We start from the raw sequence: 14,408 nt of genomic DNA, 5'->3' as shown, positions 1-14,408 counted from the left end.
TATCTATACATGTACCTGTATCTGTATCTGTATCTGTACCTATACCTGTACCTGTATCTGTATCTATACATGTACCTGTATCTGTACCTGTATCTATACCTGTACCTGTATCTGTATCTGTATCTGTACCTATACCTGTATCTGTACCTGTATCTGTATCTGTATCTGTATCTATACATGTACCTGTATCTGTATCTGTACCTGTACCTGTACCTGTACCTATACCTATACCTGTACCTGTATCTGTACCTGTACCTATACCTGTATCTATACATGTATCTGTATTTGTATCTGTATCTGTATCTATACATGTATCTGTATTTGTATTTGTATCTGTATCTGTATCTGTATCTATCTATCTATACATGTATCTGTATCTGTATCTGTATCTGTATCTATGCATGTATCTGTATCTGTATTTGTATCTGTACATGTATCTGTATTTGTATCTGTATCTATACATGTATCTGTATCTGTATCTATACATGTATCTGTATCTGTATCTGTATCTGTATCTGTATCTGTATCTGTATCTGTATCTCTATCTGTATCTGTACCAGTCTCTGTATAAATACAATGAATGACTGCAGATAACTGGTATATGATCAACAGAGTTGGAATAAATGAACTGTAAACCTTACCCAAATCATCAAGTAATCAACCCTTATTCTCATAACAAAATCTCTTTCAATCCATTAGCAGTAGAGAATTATACTTATAGTAGTATTTGAATCTTGCTAATTTGAATGGACACTGGATACTTCTAAAAGTTCACATGGGAAATATACACGGTTCAGTGGTTGCATATAGTTTTGTGATAATGCAATAATTGCTTTAGTTAACCTAGGTAAATTAAATACAACCAGTACCACCGAAGTAAAGCACTTTCTGTATGTACTACACTCGTTTGTAGCATTCATATCTCAAATGAAAAAGTATACTCTTTCAATTGGTTTATTTACAAGCCCAGCATGTGGCCTTTCTAATGTGGTTAATTAGCAAGTGAAACAGTATACTTTTACACTTGATGAGGATGCTATAAATGATTGTAGACATACAGAAAATGCTTTACTTCAGTGTTATGGGTTGTATTTGATATGGATGCTATAAATGATTGTAGTACATACAGAAAATGCTTTACTTTGGTGTTATGGGTTGTATCAAAGTTTGAACAAACTTGATGTAGTCTACCACTACTATTAGTAGTTGGTAAATAATACATTTATAGAGTGCCAACATAAACAAACATATCCTTGACATTGTCATGTTATTATGGACAGAAACATGTAGATCTTATCTAGAACTGGTCTACAGATTTCAATGGAATGGCTACTGTCCACTGTGCTGTCGAGATACCGTTAGCTAGTCGTACCTCCTAGCCCTTGTATTCTTGTATACTGAATTCATAATATGAGGGCTAGGAGGTATGACCAGCTAACAATGTATCTTGACAGTGCAGTGGACTGCTGTACTTCAGCTATGTTAAGTGTGTATGTCAAACGGTCTTGAACTAAACTGTCGCTACCAAGTCACGGACGGAGGTGTAATAAATGGCTTACAGTAGCGCCAACGGAGGCCATTACTGTCAGACTCAGTGTAGAGCAGTATTGACATAGCAACTTACAGAATACATGTGTTTTATACCCACCCAGTCAAATTCAAAACACACATACATGTAGTAGATGGAGAATGATGGCTTCCACAAGATGTGTTTTGGTCATGGACAAATCAGAAGCAACAAACAACATGTCTTTCTTTAGAGACGGCAAACACTGGATAGTTTAGGAACTGTTGATGGAAACGTCACGTGGGAGGATCATGTTTATGATGGTCTGCTTGTCAAAAGGGAGTTTCAAGTGGAGGATAAATTTCTTGTTGTTGTCAAAACATGCATGCCAGAAACATACAGCTTACAACATGACCTGAGTTCCTCAGAGAATGATAGCTTTATCAGCTGTACTTGTCAAAATGTTGAACAGAAAACAAGTATTTAATCACAACCTGAATACTAATTTAGCCATGGAGAACCGTTTTGATAATTATGTAAATTTAGACTTTATCAGGACTTTGTTATTTGTCCACTCAAAAAATTTATCTCCATTTATGACAGACACACTTGTTATTTCAAAATGTTGACAGCTTATACTAAACCATTTCATACTACATGTATAATTACATAGAACACTGGATATGTTTATCCAATATGTAGCAGACTACTTTACCTATTAACTTTTCCCTCCGAAACTACTCAAAACAATATTTATCTTTTCCATAACTTTTAGACAAATCACAATAATTTGTTGACTAAAATTACAGAAAAAGTCCTTATTTATGAAATAGTATTAAAATATAATTTGAAAGTGTTGAAAATTACAAACTATTCATGAAAATACAAACCCTCTATTCTTTTCATAGTGAAAGGTTCATGTCATGTGATCATGATAAATTTCATCTGTCTAATCTTAGGGTCAAGTCAAGTTAATTAACCTTGTAGTCTTGACCTTAAGACTAAAATTAGTGACAACTCCACAAATGATTATTAATGACCATGCTTACAGTGAATGCTACTATAAATATACAAGGAATTCTTCGTAATATACAAGGAATTCCTTTCAATTTTATATAAACAATATCCATGCATCATCGTTGTAAAACCACAGGTCTATTTACGACACTCTTCAAGACATGCCGTGAAACTGCGTCAAAGGAAAAGTATGCCCTGGCTTGCGAGAATGGATCTACATTGTATGTCTCAGCTTTGAACAAGACATCTAGCTCTGAAAATAACGTCTTATTTCGAAAGATGGAAAATAGAAATCCAGGCATGCCAAGGGCAACACACTCTCATCTATTCCATTGTAAATTATCTTCACTGATATAAAGGAGTCACTGATAAGATATACCCTTGGTTTTGAACTCTCAACTGTCCTTGTTCACTCTGTTTGTGTACATTTCAGTAACTACAAGTTTATGATGACAAAAAAATGTGTCATTTGTCATTTCCTATGTCCTTGAGATATATCCTACTTGCTTCTCAAAAGTTGCTGATTTCAGAAGAAATACATCTGACGTATTAAAAAAGTCAAATTTAGAGGGAATTATGATTATATAGAATAGACATCCACAAATTTGCAAAAAGGAAACTTAGAATTGATCTGTAGAGTTCATGGTTAAATCTACAAATCAATCCTTGTCAAGTTCATGATTACCCTACCACATGTAATGAGATTATTCACTCATACACATTAGGACAACCTCAAAAAACATAATGTACACTGCTCTATCAGTAACATCATTCATTCCTTTATCATAATATTACAATTATTTCTGTAAGTTTTGCTTAGATTTCTTAGTAATAGTATAACATGAAAAACTCAAATATTGTTAATGCAATGTAGGCTTTTGTAGGAAAAAAATGGAAAAAAAGTTCAGCATGAGGCCAAAGCAAAATCACCAAAACTTTTTGCTTTATGTTTGGTCACCTGACTTAACATGTAATTTGATTTTTGCTAGGTTACAAACTCTTATATTTAAATATTTAAGGTACATTTAACTCACAACAGCTTCACTTCAAAAATAGTTCTACTTGAGGTAAATAATTCCAAATTTCTATTTGTGGAAACATACACTGACATGTCCTTGGGGGAAACAAGCTACAAAGTAAACACAGTCACTGTATGGCAACCACGAAATCTATCAAGAGAAACTGTCACCCATATGTGAAAGAAGCAGTACAAACTTTACTTTTTCAAATTTTGGATATTCAAGTACAATATTATTCTACTTGGCCTCCATTAATTCTTTGCCATCTGTCACACTGCCCTCTAACCAAATCTTTATTTTGATAATACAATGAGTGTTCAAAGAGTGTCTTTACTTAACTTGTACTAAAAAGGGAATCTAGGGGACAAAGATATTGACAGAGGCTTGGGAAAACAAACTTTGGAAAAATCTACATTCTTGTGTATCAGTGAATGTAAATAGTTCTACAGACACTGGGTGTACTTCTTGCAGACATAGCTATGAATACACTTTTAAACTGTTCAAGCTATATAGATACACAGACAAGTCAAATTTGGGGACATTCTCAAGCTAGACTTCCTGACTAGTCTTTTTTTTACCATCAGTTTGAATTCTGGAGACAAAAAAAGAATGATCTGTGGCTTCAAATTCTACAAATAAACCAACTAAAATGTTTTGTAGAGGTATGACATAAAAAGCCAACATTGACTGCAGAGTATAGTAATATCTGCCATCTGTGAGATTTGTTTTTCAAATTCTACAAATACATACAAACTGAAATGTTTTCAAGAAGTATGACATGTAGCCATTGCAGACATCACTCAAACCTCTTTGTTTCAAATTCTACAAGTACATACCAACTGAAACGTTCTCAAGAAGTGTAGTAATTATGCATAGTGCCAATGACATCACTTAGATCTGTGTTCAAATTCTATAAATCAATATCAACCAAAATATTTTCTAGAAATATGACAAGGAGACCCAACCGTTCATAGTCATCTCTAACCATTAGTTAGACTGTAAGATACACTGTGCCATTCCACCCTCACTGGCCTCCTCACACGTGGGAGGGGTTAAACGATGAGTGAGGGCGACTCGTCACGGCGTACCATACAGACTAACCATTAGTTGAGCATTTGTGGTGGTGTGTGGTGGTAATGGTGGTAATGGTGGTAGTGATGGTTGCAAACACAAAGAGCTATCTGTAGCATGAAATGACCCAAACACATTGAAGGTCTCACCATAAATCATTGTGTTGGATGTCATCAGTGGTGATCTCCACCCCTTCACTGTTGGATGTCATTAGCTATGATCTCCACCCCTTCACCTCCTTATCCTTTCTTTATCAAAACCACACACAGTGTGAGTCAACGGTGAACTACTGACAAATTACAGATGTAGACAAGATGGACAAACAGCTTTCCAACCTATATCAAATCATGACAAGTAGTAATTCATTCCGACATATTTTGAAAATAGTTTAGTCTGAAATTAATCAGCATATAGTCATATATTCACTACTGAACTATAGTAAAAAAAGGTGATAGATTTAAATACAATGTATCATGATATGCCATTAGGTATTTTTTTTTATAATCAGAGTTCCATGGTCATTGTATTTGGTTTCCCCATTAAAATCAAGACATAAGATACAAAAATATAATATACATTTGATGACTTCACAATATTAATGCATTGAAGTTTTAGTTTCCAGGTAATAGATGGGAGGATGTCTCAGTGTTGTGATCTGTTAGCATTTGAATGCAATGTTTTGCATGAGTGCAATCTCAACTTAGGAAAAAATAATGTACAACTACATGACATTCACTGAGGAGTAAACTGCATTATTTCGGCACTTTGAAAAAGTCCCAAAGGAAATCACTTCGAAATTGTCTACAAAAATAAATATATGAGAACTGACCTAAATTTGAAGGTGTTCTGGAGTAAGAGAATGACGGTAGAAATAGTAGGTCTTCATAGTTTAATAGAGATAGTAACCTCTGATACTGTTGGTCATGCTATCAAAATTAGCTATGTACTATGCAACTAGCTATGGTGTCAATGCAGAGTCAGCTAGAAGGTTGGGCACAGCGGAAAAGATGAAAGCCAGCCACCTGATGTGACAGTACCAACAAGCCAACTGTTAAATGGTTGGAAGTTGTCAAGGGAAATGGAGAGGAAGGCAAGGAAATGAAAGTAACCTTTCAGATACGAAGCTAAGAAGTGTTCTCATTCTACTGAATCTGAGTATTAAATGAGTATGGCCGACATACACAGGAAAGCTGGCACCAACACAATTCATCGTAGGAAGTGAAATAAAAGGTTTGCTTGTTATCAAGTTGATGTGGTGACAAAAATACTTTACTGGTGTTACACTGATATTATCACACTGTGCTGCTGTATTAATCCACTCAATTCTTCTATTTTCAAGAAAATATATTAGAAGGCTCCCATGATTTAGTTTTCATGAAATTCATATACAGAAGTGCTCTACTACAATTGTGTACAATCATAGGTTAGATGGCCTACTTTACAAAATGGCACAAATGGATGTGCACTGTAGCATGTCGATCACTATATTCTAAGTCAAATGAAACATGCATTTAGAAGTCTATGTGACTTGTTCACTAAGTTGTAAGTTTACCTTAATCAACATGGAGCCAGCTTAATATATCGTCATCTTCACATCAAATGATACACTAACAAATCTGATCAAGGATAGTATCTCAACATCTTTTCAAAGGAGGGAAAAAAGTACAAGTAAATTCTTAGGGTTGATTTTTTTACTTCGTACTTAGAATAACAATGAATGACTTGATTGATGAGACTGTGTACCATCATTGTACAACTTTCACTGTATATACGTGTCATCTCCATGCTAGAAAAGAATGGTACCAAATTTGGTTCATACATAATTATAGTGACTTGAAAAGACCCAATGATGAAGAGCTTAAAAATACTTTCCTCTTTACTAGCAGACTTTGTCTGGAATGCAGTAAAATTATAAACAAGTGGCTATCTATATCCTAAGGAAAGTTAGGATGATATAATTATAATTTTCTCCGTTTGTCCTGAACTGAATACATGCACTGCTTGTTATCTGCAGGGAAATGTCACTATATTTCCTCAACACAAACCTCTGGACACATTTCAAATGTTGATGTAATGTGACCAATGAGAACAGTCAGATTCGAAACAATGAAATAGTTGGTTGAAACTGTCAGAATACAACCAGCAAATACACGGATTTTCTTTCAGTAGTCAAGTAAAATGAGATCGTGTTTTTAAACATATGTTTATAATTTATGCTGTAGAATTATTGGGATTATGTTAGGGTAACTATAATATGGCTGACAGCAATTACATTGTAATAATGTACCAGGAAACATTGATGACGATAATTTCTGACATGTCAGAATGGTACCGTAATTAATCATATACTGACGGAAATATTATAACAAATGTATGTAAGAACATAATACCTAGAGAGGTTTACAAATGAAGAGTAATTTGTTATGAATTTAAACGTTCTGACATTCATGTTGTTAAAATAAATTTTAAGTCTAAGAATGAAACATAAACTAACACCATTCACACCATGTATATGCCTCTAACTGTTACATACAGAAATGTGATCTTTTTTTTCTCTCTCTTTTATCAATTTATCTTCTAGTGTGACATAGCAAGCTATAATCAATTACCCTTAGCTGTAAGACTCCGTGATTTTATTCCAAGCAAAATATTCCAATATATAATTTCATTTCTCTGGGTCCCAGCAATTCATCATCCACATCGTAATGGCAGAGCAGAGGTTATGGCCTCTATTACCTGCGTAAATTGAAACCATGGTGGACTGTGTCTAGGCACACTGATTTGGGGTAAGACGGATTGATTTAAACAGTATTCTGTAACAGAACACAGCCAAGCTGGTGGATATTAGTAATCCAGCTGTGTTTTCACAGCTGTATGTTATCGTTCAGGTTAGGTGCAAAAAGTAATCTCCAAAGTGAAGCCATACTGAAAATTAAAGGGAAAATAGTACTCATGTTTGACAGTTGATTATAATTTCACGCAATGGAAGTCAGCTGACAAGAAAACCCTATTTGTCTGAGTCGAGTAAAACAAATACAACCCCTTCTATGAATTTGTCTAATATTACTAGATTCAGTGCTTCTAAATAACCTTACACCTTGTAAATAACCCATGAACCTTTTTTTGCTAGGAATGGTGGGTAATATTCAAGATGGCTTCAACCACCATTAATATGATGGCTATCAAAATGACAAGTTTCTGCATGATAGTTATCAAATGGGGAAATAATTCTCTGTGTATGCATGTAGCATTTATGACTCAATCCTTAAGAATGTAGTGTTTTGAATCATAATTTGTCTTTGTGTGTAGAAATTCTATAACAATTATTTGAACAAGTTTTAAGCATGTCAAACTGGCTTACACAATATTGTCTACAAAAAACAAAGTGATAGCACTTGATAAGCAATACCTTTTTTTTTTTTGTAGAAGTGTCCTTCAGTATTCATAATCTAATACAATATTACAGAGATTTACATGTTATTCTGATTTTGTACACAAGTATCATTATTAACACAAATAGCAACAACACCATGGAATGTTTACACAGTGGATATGAAGCATGTCTAGGCTCAAGGCAGATAGCCATTAGGTAAATCATAGATCCTACACAAAATGTTATGGTCACTCATATCATAGTATGTTGTTTTGCCTATTTTTAAAACAGATCAGGGGAAACCATAAACATTCTTTATATTTTAACAGTATTACAGTTGCTGATGTACAGTCTTCTGGGATCCAATAGAAAACTTAGATACTATACTGTTGATTCAATCTGACCTTGTCATGTGTGTGTTTGCTTCCACTGGTGTACAAAACTGTTGTTGAACCAGGATTACTCCTATTGTAGTCTACCTGTAGTCTTGAAGGACTATGCTACTACATTCAGATATCCTAACTGCCATTTTGATTGTAAGAAAAAATCTAAATGCCACCTAGGATAGCGGAAATAGTGTAGTAGAATTAGTCCTTTAAGACTACAGGTAGACTACTGCTATTGCAATGATAGCTACAATTGCAAACAATGATGAATTTTGATGGTACAGAATTTTGAAAAATCACATGATCTAAAATGTCATGTATTGATTATAATTACAAATAGTTGTTGAGATTTCACCTTTTAAGCATTATTTTTTATTTTTTTATTTTGAAGGTCTGAAACAATCCTAACACTAACATTAACATTAAATAGAGAGACACTATCAAAGTACACTATACAACAAAGTTCCATACATTTAGATTTTGTAATACATAAGTATTGAAAGCACACCTTTGACTTAGGATGCCTTCTGTTCTAGAGAACAACTTACGATATATTTTTTCTAAGATCATGCCAGTGAGTTATTGACTGAATAACAACAGATAATCAAATCTTGACCAATTATGTCTAAGACTGTCTGAATACTGGAGAAAACATTCCAAACGTTTCTCACTCTCATTTGATCACAAATTATTGGTGATCACATAGAGTGAAAATGTCATATATTTGCTGTACGTCATAAAGGTGTTTGCATCGCCTTGTCATTGTCAACATACATGACAAATGTGTTGAAGAACCACCATACATACTGAAAATCAAGCACACAGTCCTCCAGACATAGCAAGTACTAGTAATAACCTTGGGTGTGCTATTTAACGGATTAGACTCCAATTCAAGGTATTAGAATAAAGTGCAAACACTCCCTGCTGATCACCAACAATAAGAGATCAATATAAAAATAGTCTGACTGGAGTACATACATGTACATGAGACTATGAGATTACACATCGCTCATGAGCTTAAACACTTTCTCTATTGATTGTTTTTTCCCTTACTGAAAACTCAGATAATTTTTTTCTTTATTTTTTCATTTCTTTTATCTAGTTTGATGTAGTGAACAACGATGAATTGATCATAGCCATGTTAATATCCTATATACACAGGTTAATCATACTACACTGCTCGACCTTCACTTCATAGTAACCTAGCATCCACTTTAACCTCCGTTGTTTTTGTTCTACAAGACTCTAAACAGCTTTACTAACATTTCTGTGACTTCACAGCCATGAAATTTCCACGTCTTGTTTTATTAGTGATTATTGACGGTGTAACTTGAGTGAATGTGGTTCTAATAAAGTGTGAGATGATTGGAAAGCATGGCACACATGAAACAACAAAGCAATATATCCGAATCACACAGCCTGTTTGAACAAAGAAATGTTTTGAAATTGTATCCCAATGGAAAGGAAATGCTTCCTCAATACCAAATGGCAAACTTCCTTTCAGGTGTGCCACTAAACAATCAAGAACTCTAAAACTAGTCATGGTTGACCAGCGATATCAATCATGTTAAGCTTCACAACGGTCTATATCCCCCACAGTAAATCGGACTTGGTAAGGAGAATTATCATTATCTGTGGAAACACTTACATTTAATCTGCCAATCCGGTGTCTATCCTAGTCTGTAGTGAAGTATGTATTGGTCACTTTCACTCAGCTGCACTCAACTAATGATTCTTACTTGACTGAACACAGTTCACCCCGATATGAACTTGTATAAAAACCCGGACTTTTTTGATTGACATGTCAAAGGTCACTGGAATACCTGGTCCAAACCATTTCAAACTAGGGGGTAACCTCACTTGTTATGATGCAGGTCATTCACACACCTATGATGAACTTTGTTCTCCATTGAAAAGTTGAAATATTTAACAAAAAATTGCCAGAAACTTGTCCTCCCCCTGGCCATATATTTTTATTTACAACATGGAGGTCATTTAAGTATTCTTTGCATGATTTTTATTATCAAATATACAGCCTCTTTCATATATGTCAGACTTGTTTGCTAAATGACACCGTGGCACCAGCTTTTCGGCAATAATTTCTGAGTAAGTGAAAAAGTTAAATCCACAGAGTGACTTAACTGTGTGCTGTCATCAAGGTAAGACAGGTTTAGTCAACAGATATGCCTAGACTACAAATTTGATATTTACCAAGTCTGGATGAAAGACAAACACAGACAACGTCCATGACAAAATCAAACAACTTAGGACAAATTAGAGGCAGGTTTGAGATCCCTGAGTGACTGCAATAAATGTTTAGTTTGTTGATAGGTTTCTCAACTTTCCTTGATGTGCCGATTTGGAAAGTCTTAGGAGCCATTGCAGTGATCTACATGTACATTATCCAAAGTATATAACTTATGTATACCGTCTATTGGTCTGGGTATAAACCATCTAATATAAGTTTCACCAGGCTATTGAGTGAATATATACATCTCTCTCGATAAAAGTTCATTCACTGCATTTTTTTTTTATAACAATGGGTATCCACATTGAAGTTACTTTTCATACCTTGAAGAGATATAGATGGCTAGAAAATTAAGAGCAAAAAGTTTTATTCGGGCATGGTTTTGTTATTGCCATTAGGTGGAGTAGTACCACTGTGGTCTACAAGTCATGGCAACACTTTTCATTTACAAATACATATTTCATTTGACCAAATTCTGAAAACATTATTCCCTCATCTGAATTCTTGTCAGTTATGGTTTTGAATAGTCTGTAAGGTATGCCATGATGGGGCGCCCTCACACATCAGTCAACCCCTCTGAGAGAGGAGGGCAGTGAGGGTGGCGCGACACAACGTATCATATACTATTACAGTCTTGATCTTGAAAGGTAGAGAGGAAATTGTGAGTGGGCAAAAGAAAACTGTATATGCAGATATGAGTCAGAATAACTAAATAACTATCAACATAAGTGCTGGACAAGAAGTTGCAAGTCTGAACACAATCTACAAACAACTAGATGCTATCTTACGTTTTGCAATTTTGAATTAAAATATTTCTTCAATTAACTATAAAAAAGCAGAGTTAAGAAAAAGAACAAAGAAAATCACTTTCAATGATAAAAGTAATACATTTTTCTCTCGTTCATTGATTTATAAGTTTAGTAAAATTCAGCTCAGAGTTTGCAATCATTATTACGATACTTGAAAATTCTATTAATTTTTGTCAATATATAATTGTATTATGTATGATTGTATATTATACATATGTGCAATTTTTTTTTCTAGACTGACAAATCTAAATCTGTACTTATTGAATGAATGACAACGGGTGGTACCAGCAGATTTGTTGTAAGAACCCTTGTCCAACCACCTGTTAATAGGTTAATTATACATGTACAATATGACAGAATGATGTCATTTATGACATAATGATTATAGCCCTGATCTCATCTAAACTAATCTGAATCCATTCAATATTTCTAGTATGGATGCCATACTGAACTAAAAATTGATTTCACCAACCTACTAGATAAGAAATATCAAGGCTGTGAGAGTCTAGGTTTTAGTGTATATAAGGGGACAGGAAAACTGATTTTGATTTGATTTTTGTTGTCTTTTTTTCTTTCTCAACATGTTCATTGTACTGATATGTGAACTCAGAGCAATTTGACCATTTTATTTTGGTCACATTTTTGTTTTAATAATCCATGTATTATTATTAATATTATTATTAGTAAAGCAATTCCAAACTCCACGTTGAGGACTGGGCTTACGATGGAATGAAATAGCTGTTTTTTGTTCTGGAGTGAGAGAGATCCATGCTACACACAATCAATCAATGTCCACTGTTGAATATTATGCATTTCATGTAATCTGATGGTAGAGTAGCAGTACTACCACTCAATGCAAGTATTAGATTGTACTGGTACATCCATATTTGTGAATGATAATACAATGTGTTAGCCCCTGACAAAATCACTTCTACTAATTATGTGTTGACCTCTGACAAAATCACTTCTACTAATTATGTGTTGGCCTCTGACAAAATCACTTCTACTAATTATGTGTTGGCCTCTGACAAAATCACTTCTACTAATTATGTGTTGGCCTTTGACAAAATCACTTCAAATAATTATGTGTTGGCCTCTGACAAAATCACTTCTAAACTTCTAATAATTATATGTTAGCCTTTGACAAAATCACTTCTACTAATTATGTGTTGGCCTTTGACAAAATCATTGACTCTGTTTGTTCCAACAAAATATTATTATGCATATATGATTCACACTTATGATAATGTGTTGGCCTATGACAAAACCATTAGATTTCTGTTTTAAGAAGTAAAACCAATGTAATTATGAATCAATTGAAGTGATATATGTAGATTTTCCACACTCACAATTTTCACCTTAATTCACCTTTATAAATGTTAATGTGTTGACCTATAATAAAATCATTGGATTTCTGAAGTACCCCCCCCCCCCATATAGCACTATGTATTCATGAACCACACAACACACAGACATGATGTATCATATAAATTGTTGTGTATGTATTGTCGAGTCAAAGCAAGTAATACATACAGATAATTCTATCTTGTAATTTATTCCAATAAAATAACATTCTACACGAAAAGAAAAAAAATTAGTATTCCACGATACAAACTGAGTGACCATTCACTCAGTGATTGATTAGTCTGACCCCATAAAACTAAATTTGTTTTGGCAATCTGTGAGATTTATGGCTCCTAAATGAGTAAGACTTAATGCATAGTCTTAATGAAATTGTATTTGTCATTTAACTGCAATGCTGCATGATGGGGGGGGGGGGGTGCATTTACAAATCTGTGTTTTCTTTGTCATTCATTGTGTCATGATGGGGGTCAGGGTAGGGTCAGGTGTGCCGTTTCGTATTGCACAACAATATCTCCTATAATAATAAATATTCACGGTGATTATAATACCAAGATTCTGACAACCTTTTGAATTGATGAATTTGACGAAATTTCCCATTTATACCAGATTTTAAAACTGAGCAGCACGCGGTAAAACATCTGCCAACTAGCTATTGAGAAATCACTACATTATTTTTGTATTTCTATCTAGATCAGACACTTTTTAGAAAGGACTGGACAGCTAAAACATTCAAGACAATTAACCTCAGAAGATGTCATGCAATGTGCAAAACACATTTCTGTGCAATAGATGTTGTACAAACATATCCACACCTAAAATACCTTTGTGATTACTAGAATCGTCTTATCTGAATTCTTTATTTGATAACTATGACTTTAAAAGTCATAAAGTGTTTCAGTGTCATACATAAACCTCATCAAACAAGATTAACTTGTGTAGCTTAGAGAAAAAAATATCTACTATGGTCTAGACAATTATCTTTGTTTCACCAAGGGGAATGACTTAAACTGTGTAGTCTACAGAAAATTGAAGCTTTTCAGAGTATTATAACAAAAGATTACCATAAACATAGAGTAAAATGATGAACAATCTTTCTAATGATGTTCAACTTTCAGAGAGTTTACACTTTAGTTCATATTATTTCACTAGGTAGTGGGACTTCACTACTGTTTTTGTTAAAGCCCAATGTTTGAATCCTATGGATCTGGATTACTACTATCGTATCAGTGAAACCATACAGATTAAATGGGATCATTCTTTTGTTAAAGAACATCTTTTTTTATAGCTCTACCAGATGACTGCTTTTCACACCTAAATTTCAATCCTAGTCTGACTTTGGTCCTTAATCATACTTCTCTATGGTGTATGATCGGAAATTCAGTGGCACAGGAAAAATCTCTATTTTGCTTCTCTGTTTAAGATTCCTCATCTATGTTCTGTTGTGTTAAAACTCAGTGCCTGTGTTACCACAGAGAAGTTAAGTTTCAAGTTCTGTAATTCTATACTACAATTGGGCACGGAGAGAGTATCTGATAATACACATGAGTAGAACCGACAACAACTACATGCTGTAGGTTGAAAAAACACCTACCCAAGAGATTATCCAGCATATT

The 14,408-nt window shown here is 34.1% G+C and overlaps 1 protein-coding gene across 6 annotated transcripts in view; it reads right to left on the bottom strand.

The window, feature by feature from the left end:
- Nucleotides 1-14,408, bottom strand: part of LOC144434015 (ly6/PLAUR domain-containing protein 6B-like) — a 76,428-nt gene that overhangs the window by 18,984 nt on the left and 43,036 nt on the right. The window contains exon 1 of one of the 6 annotated variants that reach the window (XM_078122456.1): nucleotides 10,022-10,157. The exons of the other annotated variants lie outside the window; for them this stretch is intronic. The gene's annotated coding sequence lies outside the window, so the exon portion shown is untranslated. Of the gene's footprint in view, nucleotides 1-10,021; nucleotides 10,158-14,408 lie in introns of those variants that run through there. 6 annotated transcript variants of the gene reach the window in all.

Source organism: Glandiceps talaboti, chromosome 4 (assembly GCF_964340395.1).
Source record: "Glandiceps talaboti chromosome 4, keGlaTala1.1, whole genome shotgun sequence".
Lineage (NCBI taxonomy): Eukaryota > Metazoa > Hemichordata > Enteropneusta > Spengelidae > Glandiceps > Glandiceps talaboti.
The sequence above is the reverse complement of the archived record's forward strand: the minus strand, read 5'-3'. Positions and strand labels throughout refer to the sequence as shown.